The 9753-nt window shown below is 58.1% G+C and overlaps 2 non-coding genes and 1 pseudogene across 2 annotated transcripts; all 3 read right to left on the bottom strand.

Annotated features, from left to right (window-relative positions):
- Positions 1-210, bottom strand: part of LOC142565190 (large subunit ribosomal RNA) — a 2818-nt pseudogene extending 2608 nt beyond the window's left edge.
- Positions 211-1275: 1065 nt separating this feature from the next.
- Positions 1276-1428, bottom strand: LOC142565162 (5.8S ribosomal RNA). Its single transcript, XR_012824846.1, has one exon. It is a non-coding gene; the product is annotated as a 5.8S ribosomal RNA (ribosomal RNA).
- A 1140-nt stretch (positions 1429-2568) lies between these two features.
- Positions 2569-4383, bottom strand: LOC142565134 (small subunit ribosomal RNA). Its single transcript, XR_012824817.1, has one exon. It is a non-coding gene; the product is annotated as a small subunit ribosomal RNA (ribosomal RNA).
- Positions 4384-9753: the final 5370 nt, after the last annotated feature.

Raw genomic sequence — 9753 nt, 5'->3', positions numbered from 1 at the left:
CCCCTGTCAGGGGGACTTGCACCGTCGCAAACACCCGAGAACGTCGCCTCCCATACACCACATTTCCCGACCGCCTGCAAGGACGGGGGATTCGGTGCTGGGCTCGGTCCCGTTTCGCTCGCAGCTACTCGGGGAATCCCTGTTGGTTTCTTTTCCTCCGCTTAGTGATATGCTTAAATTCAGCGGGTTGTCTCGCCTGATCTGAGGTCGACAACGGATACATCGCTTTCGCCCATTCCGGCGCGACCGAGTACGACGCCCTGCCACGTCCTTGCGGACGAGGCTGGCAGGCGGCACAACGCCTGCGCGCGTGCGTCATACGAGCGGTATGCCGAAAAGGACTCGACACGTTCGAAAACCCAGCGCCAACCGAGTACGACGCCCTACCACGTCCTTCGCCCAACACGGAGCTACTTATAGACGAGGCTGGCAGGCGGTGAACCGCCTGCACGCGTGCGGCGCACGAGCAGTTGCGTGGTAAGCGACCGTGTCTGAAGCCCAAACACCACCGAGGCAAAGATCGCCTTAGCAGCGCGCCGCTTCAGCAGGCGCCGCAGGGACGACTAAAACCTGGCGGGGGGCATCGTCTCGTGTAGCGTCGCCCCTGCCCCAACTGGAGTGGCCCAGTCTTTAGGGGACAGAGACTGCGAAGCACTTGGACCGACGGCGGACTACGACGGAACGCGTCAGCTCGGCCAACGCTCTCGAAGGAGACATTTTCCGTTTCGCGGCAATTTCTGCGCCGTGCCGTGCTCTTCTCGCTCGCAGACGGCGCTGTCGCGTCGAACCGCTTTCGGGGGCACGCCCTTCTCCTCCCCGCTCCTCGCAAAGAATCTTCAGATTCCTGCGACGAAGCCCGGAAGGGGTGCCCACACAGCTGCGGTGACACGAACGAGCGACCAGCTCTGGAGCTCGACGTACTCCGAAGGCAAACAACGCAGATTGCGATCGCTTCCGACTCTCTCGCAAACGTGCGCGCTACATGGCAACGGACGTTGGCACCTCGCGCTTGGACCGCTCTTTCCCTGCAGGTATCCGACACCATCCTGCGGCGGTCTTGCTAGAGGCGCGCACACGTCGCGCTGCAGTAGAATATAATGCCTCGTTTCCGTCTCTTCGAAGATTTGGCACAACGGCTCGCCACCGTCTCCTTCTTTGTGAGGTCGCTGGCGCGTGGCATTAGCGCTCAACGTACTGTCCATGATGCCGACGCGGTCAAAACGAGTCGACGGACGCACCTTCCCTGTGCGCCGAAGGCTCTCTTGATATGTGATCCGACCCTCAGACAGACGAAGCCAAGGGAAGACCCAAGGCCGCAATGTGCGTTCAAAGAATCAGTGCTCAGTGTGTCCTGCAATTCACACCAAGTCTCGCAGCTGGCTGCGTTCTTCATCGACCCGAGAACCGAGTGATCCACCGCTTAGAGTCGTGAAAAATAGTTTGTTCAATTCAGTACAGTACAACCAGGGTTTCAGGCACGTGGCGTCTCCCTGTGTGCGGTTTCGAAGAGCGCCTTTCGGCGTGTGCTCTTTCGGCGTGCGTACTCGCGCAGCTCTCCAAAACCACTCGGCCAGTGCCAGGGAGGGGCTTTCCTGCGCCGGAGCCACAACAAGTCTACTTGAGGCGGAAGACGAAGCCAGCAAGGTGCTTGGCCGCAAGTGCGTTCGAATCCGGGACTACGTTCCCTCGTCTGTCCGTACTTTTCCTCTTTCGACGTGCGGCGCCTTCCCAAAGCGCACAAGTCCGCTAACCGCAGAACGCTTCCGACGTAGCAAAGCCGCGTTTCCTTCGGTACTTCGCAGCAACGCCGCCTTTCCCTCGGCGGCGGGCAAATAGCCTGCAGACGTCGTCGCATTGAACCGCGATCTCGGACACCTCGCGCGTCACGAGCAGGAGCCGACCGGCAGCCGCCGGCCCTGTCGGGCTCGGCAGCATTTGCCGCGGAGGACGGGAGAGCGCTTTAGGCCACGGTTCCTTCCGTACTTGGCAGCCGCACCCTCATACCGCCACTTCCATGACCGACCGAGCGCCACACCGTTCCTTTAGTACTTGGGCAGCAACAAAGTCGGGTCGTTACTCCATACTCGCCGCAGGAAGCGACCGGCAGCCGCCAGCCTTTTCAGACTCGGCAGCGTTTGCCGCGGAGGACGGGAGAGCGCTCGCACCACGGTTCCGTGTGTACTAAGCGGCAGCTGCTCTCGACCGTCAGTTCCTTGACCGACCGCACGCTTCGCCGTTCCCCTCGTACTGGGCAAAGCAGCAGGTCGGGTCGTCTTACTCCCCTTCCGCGCAAGAGCGCCGAGGCGGACAGAAAGCCCACCCATTGTGCGTTACGCCGTTTCTACCCGCGGGCGCGGCCAAGCCAACCGTCCAAGGTTGCAGCCTGCGTCCACTGGGCGCAACAAATTTCGCACGGGGCGCCCCTCAAAATTCAGGCAGTCCCCGGCATGTTCGGGTATAGCCGTCCCCGCGTCCAAGCGGGGCCAGCGGCGGAAAGCGTCGGGCGCAGCGAGCTGCTTCACCCACACGGGGTTGAAACAATGGCGCTCGTCACCCTTCACAATCCGGTAATGATCCTTCCGCAGGTTCACCTACGGAAACCTTGTTACGACTTTTACTTCCTCTAAATGATCAAGTTTGGTCATCTTTCCAACAGACCGGCGCAACCGAAAGGCCGCGCCGGACATCGGTCCGAAGACCTCACTAAATCATTCAATCGGTAGTAGCGACGGGCGGTGTGTACAAAGGGCAGGGACGTAATCAACGCGAGCTTATGACTCGCGCTTACTGGGAATTCCTCGTTCAAGGGGAACAATTGCAAGCCCCTATCCCAATCACGAAAGAAGTTCCACGGGTTACCCAGTCTTTTCAGACAGGGATAAAGACACGCTGCTTCCTTCAGTGTAGCGCGCGTGCGGCCCCGGACATCTAAGGGCATCACAGACCTGTTATTGCTCTGTTTCGTGCGGCTAGGAGCCGCTTGTCCCTCTAAGAAGGTTGTAAGGTGCTGGGAACCCCGCACCTATTTAATAGGCTAGAGTCTCGTTCGTTATCGGAATTAACCAGACAAATCGCTCCACCAACTAAGAACGGCCATGCACCACCATCCACCGAATCAAGAAAGAGCTCTCAATCTGTCAATCCTCCCAGTGTCCGGGCCGGGTAAGTTTTCCCGTGTTGAGTCAAATTAAGCCGCAGGCTCCACTCCTGGTGGTGCCCTTCCGTCAATTCCTTTAAGTTTCAGCTTTGCAACCATACTTCCCCCGGAACCCAAACACTTTGGTTTCCCGGAAGCTGCCCGCCGAGTCATTTGAGTAACTCAGGCGGATCGCTGGTTGGCATCGTTTATGGTCAGAACTAGGGCGGTATCTGATCGCCTTCGAACCTCTGACTTTCGTTCTTGATCAAAGAAAACATTCTTGGCAAATGCTTTCGCAGTAGTTCGTCTTGCGACGGTCCAAGAATTTCACCTCTAGCGCCGCAATACGAATGCCCCCGTCTGTCCCTCTTAATCATTACCTCGTATTCCAAAAACCAACAGAACAGAAACGAGGTCTTGTTCTATTATTCCATGCAAGTTTATTCAGGCGACTCGCCTGCGTTGAGCACTCTAATTTTTTCAAAGTAAAAGCACCGGCCTTCTCGAGGCACACAATGAAGTGCACCAAGAAAGGACCGGCATGATGTTCAGTCCGAGCCGTCGCATCGGGTAGATGCACTACTCGTCTGGAACTGAGATCCAACTACGAGCTTTTTAACCGCAGCAGCTTTAGTATACGCTATTGGAGCTGGAATTACCGCGGCTGCTGGCACCAGACTTGCCCTCCAATTGATCCTCGTTAAAGGATTTAGAGTGTACTCATTTCAATTACGGGGCCTCAAAAGAGTCCCGTATTGTTATTTTTCGTCACTACCTCCCCGTGCCGGGAGTGGGTAATTTGCGCGCCTGCTGCCTTCCTTGGATGTGGTAGCCGTTTCTCAGGCTCCCTCTCCGGAATCGAACCCTGATTCTCCGTTACCCGTAACAACCATGGTAAGCAAGTAACCTACCATCGAAAGTTGATAAGGCAGACACTTGAAAGAAACGTCGCCGGCTCGTGGCCATGCGATCAGCACAAAGTTATCCAGAGTCACCACACAATACGGGCCGAAACCCGATCGATCTTGGTCTAATAAAAGCACCCGTCGCCCAAAGGGCTTCAGGCTCACTGCATGTATTAGCTCTAGAATTGCCACAGTTATCCAAGTAGGAAGAAACGATCTAAGGAACCATAACTGATTTAATGAGCCATTCGCGGTTTCGCCTTATTTCGGCATGTACTTAGACATGCATGGCTTAATCTTTGAGACAAGCATATGATTACTGGCAGGATCAACCAGGTAATCGTTCAACTGCGCGTCCAGCCTTTCAAGCAGGCCGGACGCCGTTTTTGCGATGCCGAGGCCACCTTCAGGCGCCCCAACACGCTTCGTTCTCGCAAAGTGTAGCACTTTGCAGTCCGAGACGACGGCGTTCGAGCTCGCTACGGCGCCCTCCCCGCAGGGCCGGGTATCGCCACGCGGCAAGAAGCACGCAACATTCTCGATAGACTGGTTGTGTCAACTCGATCGCGGCTTGCGGTTTCTCTTGAGCCCGCAGCACTGGTGGACCGACCGACACTTGCAACGTAGCCGAGACGGCAAAGCCGCCAGGCGACGGGTCACGCCCGCGCCTTCGGCGCTTTCGTATTTGACTCGTCCGAGGACGATGGGGAACACACCTCGATATCGTGGAAAAAGCGTCGTCCGACAACCAGCCCCTAACGCATCAAGCGGATGAGGCTGCAGACGTCAGCTGTGGGATCCACGGGAGCGATACCGGGGATACGCTTGACGGGCACGAAGCCCGCCGCACATCAAACACCCAGGTCGCTTTGGGGGCGACTGCTCTCTGGGACCCCCATATAATAGCAGCGATAAGTACCCAAACCTCCATGGGGCCGTACTCGTGGCACTTTCGACGAGCGTTTGGCGGAAATCGTGCCGCCTCGTAACGCCGCGAGCAAGATTGAAAGCTTACGTCGGCGGCACCATGCCGAAGTCGTGAAACTGCAGCGCGTCCATCGAATGCGCGAACGGCAATTTCTCGCGAATGGCCAGTGCCGTTTCCTGAACGATCGCCTTTCGGTCCCCCTACGGGGCGGCCCCCGGCCGATCGATTCGAGGAAAGCTAGCCCGGCCCCTTCGCCATTTCCGAGCACGAGTGCGACCAGCGCGGGCGGCGTGCTCGACGCCCCGGCTGACATCGTTTGGGACTGTGTCTCTTCGAGCGCTCGCGCCAACGTCGCGGGGCCGACGACGACGCCCGGCCGGTTCTCCCGGTTCCCGGCGTGTTATAGTGCAGCCCTCTGCACGGCGGCGCCGACTGAGTAGTGGCCGTGCAGCGGCTTGTACGCCAAAGTTGCGTGAAAGGCGTCGAGCTCCCGCCGGCCCGGCTCACGTGGTTTCGGACTTCTGTCGCTTCGAGCGCTCGCGTAGCCGTGCCTGGGCACGATTCTCGACTCCGCAGCAGTGCGCGGAAACAACTACGAAGACGCGCAAGCCGAAAATCGCACTGCGGTACAATGTCAGCCGGGACCGTATGGCCCCTTATAGTAGCAGCGATAAGTGGCCAGACCTCCATGGGGCCGTACTCGTGCGACGAGGCGGCGTACTGTGCCGAGCCGAGCGCCAATATTTCGCTTTGGCGCGGCTGATACGAGCTCTCGCGATCGCCGCGGTACCGCCGCTCACCGATTCAAGGCACGCTAGCGCGGTCCGCTTCGCCATTTCCGAGCACGAGTGCGACCAGCGCGGGCGGCGTGCTCGACGCCCCGGCTGACGTCGTTTCGGACTTTGTCTCTTCGAGCGCTCGAAGCCATGCCGGGGCCGACGCCGACGTCTGCGTGGTGTTTACACGATTCCCGGTGCGACACAATGCAGCTGCGAGCAGGATGCCAGCGATTCCGTCGCGGCCGTGCGGCGGTGTACACGCAGAAGTGTCGCGAAGGGTATCGAGCTCCCGCCGCCCCGGCTGACGTCGTTTCGGACTTTGTCTCTTCGAGCGCTCGCGCCAACGTCGCGGGGCCGACGACGACGCCCGCCAGGTTCTCCCCCAGTTCCCGGCGAGCTATAGTGCAGCCCTCTGCACGGTGACGCCGACTAAGTAGTGGCCGTGCGGCGGCTTGTACGCCAAAGTTTCGTGAAAGGCGTCGAGCTCCCGCCGCCACGGCTGACGTCGTTTCGGACTTCTGTCGCTTCGAGCGCTCGCGTAGCCGTGCCTGGGCACGATTCTCGACTCCGCAGCAGTGCGCGGAAGCAGCTACGAAGACGCGCAAGCCCAAAATCGCACTGCGGTACAACGTCAGCCGGGACCGTATGGCCCCTCATAATAGCAGCGATAAGTTGCCAGACCTCCATGGGGCCGTACTCGTGCGACGAGGCGCCGTACTGCGCCGAGCCGAGCGCCAATATTTCGCTTTGGCGCGGCTGATACGAGCTCTCGCGATCGCCGCGGTACCGCCGCTCACCGTTTCAAGGCACGCTAGCGCGGTCCCCTTCGCCATTTCCGAGCACGAGTGCGACCAGCGCGGGCGGCGTGCTCGACGCCCCGGCTGACGTCGTTTCGGACTTTGTCTCTTGGAGCGCTCGAAGCCATGTCGGGGCTGACGCCGACGTCTGCGTGGTGTTTCCACGATTCCCGGCGCGACACAATGCAGCTGCGAGCGGGATGCCAGCGATTCCGTCGTGGCCGTGCGGCGGTGTACACGCAGAAGTTTCGTGAAGGGTATCGAGCTCCCGCCGCCCCGGCTGACGTCGTTTCGGACTTCGGTCGCTTCGAGCGCTCGCGTAGCCGTGCCTGGGCACGATTCTCGACTCCGCAGCAGTGCGCGGAAACAGCTACGAAGACGCGCAAGCCGAAAATCGCACTGCGGTACAACGTCAGCCGGGACCGTATGGCCCCTTATAATAGCAGCGATAAGTTGCCAGACCTCCATGGGGCCGTACTCGTGCGACGAGGCGGCGTACTGCGCCGAGCCGAGCGCCAATATTTCGCTTTGGCGCGGCTGATACGAGCTCTCGCGATCGCCGCGGTACCGCCGCCCACCAATTCAAGGCACGCTAGCGCGGTCCCCTTCGCCATTTCCGAGCACGAGTGCGACCAGCGCGGGCGGCGTGCTCGACGCCCCGGCTGACGTCGTTTCGGACTTTGTCTCTTGGAGCGCTCGAAGCCATGTCGGGGCTGACGCCGACGTCTGCGTGGTGTTTCCACGATTCCCAGCGCGACACAATGCAGCTGCGAGCGGGATGCCAGCGATTCCGTCGTGGCCGTGCGGCGGTGTACACGCAGAAGTTTCGTGACGGGTATCGAGCTCCCGCCGCCCCGGCTGACGTCGTTTCGGACTTTGTCTCTTCGAGAGCGCGCGCCAACGTCGCGGCGCCGACGACTACGCCGGCCCGGTTCTCCCCTTATAATAGCAGCGATAAGTGGCCAGACCTCCATGGGGCCGTACTCGTGCGACGAGGCGGCGTACTGCGCAGAGCCGAGCGCCAATATTTCGCTTTGGCGCGGCTGATACGAGCTCTCGCGATCGCCGCGGTACCGCCGCTCACCGATTCAAGGCACGCTAGCGCGGTCCCCTTCGCCATTTCCGAGCACGAGTGCGACCAGCGCGGGCGGCGTGCTCGACGCCCCGGCTGACGTCGTTTCGGACTTAGTCTCTTGGAGCGCTCGAAGCCATGTCGGGGCCGACGCCGACGTCTGCGTGGTGTTTCCACGATCCCCGGCGCGACACAATGCAGCTGCGAGCAGGATGCCAGCGATTCCGTCGTGGCCGTTCAGCGGTGTACACGCAGAAGTTTCGTGAAGGGTATCGAGCTCCCGCCGCCCCGGCTGACGTCGTTTCGGACTTTGTCTCTTCGAGCGCTCGCAGCGATGTCGAGGCGATCGCCGACGTCTGCACGGTTCCCGGTGTGCTACAATGCAGCAGTGTGCCAAGCGACACCTCTTGGTTGCCGAGGCAAGCACGGCGATTTCCTGAAGCGAGCGCATTCCGGCCAGGCAGCAGCGGGCTTTGCGCTTTCGGGAGTGCTCTTGCTGTAAAATTTGAACGTGTGCAGCTGCACGAAGCGAGTGTATTTATTTTCTCTCTCTCTCTCTCTCTGCCTTTGAGGCGACTGTAATTTTAATTTAAATGCAATCGGAGGCAGGAGCAACCTGATGAGAGTAGGTTGACTTCGGCGCGCCTTGTAGTTTATAAATTGCTTTCAAGCTTTGACGACATACGCCTTCGCGCCATCTGCTTTCCCGGTCTCTTTGGCACTTGATTGTGTGTGCTGCATGCTCTGCATTCTAAGGAAACACGCCTGTTTGTCTCCCTCTCTCACGTTCTTCTTTTTTTAGCTGCTCCTTTAGAAGCTGCTATGCTCTTTACTCGCTGTAAAATAGAATGCTGCCACAAGCCAACAACCTTTGCGTGTTTTTTTTTTCTCTCTTCCCAAGACGTTTCTGCCATTACTCACTGGCTCTAGTTCGCTCGCGCCATCTACCGTTCTTTCTGTATGGCGAAGTCCGTAGGTTTTCCTAGTTCCGTACACAGATGGCGCCAATGCGTTTTCGCGCCAGTTTCGAACGACCTGGCTGTACTCACGTTTCTCACTTAAATGGTTCAAATGGGGATTGCGAAAGGGGTGGTGCTTTCTTCTTGTGTAAGGCTGAGCTTCAAAGCTGCGTTTAAGCTATGCTAGCATGTGTGTGTGTGTGTATATATATATATATATATATATATATATATATATATATATATATATATATATATATGTATGTGTGTATATATACATATACAAACACACGCGCGCGGGATAGTGGTAAAGATTATGAGGTAGCACTTTTTTTAACATACAATACCTGTGCTTCACATGGCGATTCTTCTCCCCCCTCTGTTTCCGGTTGGAAGGAGTGCGCAGTCTTTTCTATATTTATTTTTTTTTTCATTCACTTCTATGTTGCTCGTCTTCGTACATGGGGCACGCTACCTAATTCTGCCGGTCGATTCTACACGTTGCGATCCGTCCCGGCCTGTGCCGTATCAAAATTTTCAGTGGGCCTTGCGGTAAATAAAAAGAAATGAAGGAAATGCGCGTGCTATATTACACTTGCGCACGGGCTTGAAACGAAGGCCTCAAAGAAAGTCACCTCGAGCGGCCGCATTCAGACGGAAGTAAGCATTCCCCTTGCGCGTGTTTTCCGCTCGCCTGCTCCGTTTTCTACGAGGTTGCCGTCGTTGGTTTGGCCTTACAAACAAGCTTGCACTCGGGTCTCGTTTCTACGCGACAGCGTTTCGTTAACAGCGAAAGACTGAGGCGTCGCGAGTTTATTCCTCAGATAGAGAGCATAGAGTCTCTAGACAGGCTGAAATTTAGAAAATTGCCCACGCTGTTGCTGAGGTTACCAATGTCGGCAGGGCGCCCACAAGGCAGTAGTACAATGGAGTGAAGTGAAGGACATCGCTTCTCGGCCTTTTGGCTAAGATCAAAGTGTAGTCAATGCAGCTGGCTTGCCCGGCCTTTGACACACTTATCTTTGTAGAGGCGCCCGGTTACCTGCTCCGGTTATAGCAGTGTCTTTCCCCTATCCCAGCCCTGTCTTTACAGGCCCTCGGCTCCCTGCTGCACTGCCTCCAGGACAACCCACGTGCTGCTACCTGGTGGCCCCTGGACGACCCACACCGGCCC

Source organism: Dermacentor variabilis, chromosome 11 (assembly GCF_050947875.1).
Source record: "Dermacentor variabilis isolate Ectoservices chromosome 11, ASM5094787v1, whole genome shotgun sequence".
Lineage (NCBI taxonomy): Eukaryota > Metazoa > Arthropoda > Arachnida > Ixodida > Ixodidae > Dermacentor > Dermacentor variabilis.
Note: the sequence above shows the minus strand (reverse complement) of the source record. Positions and strands in the feature narration are given on the sequence as shown.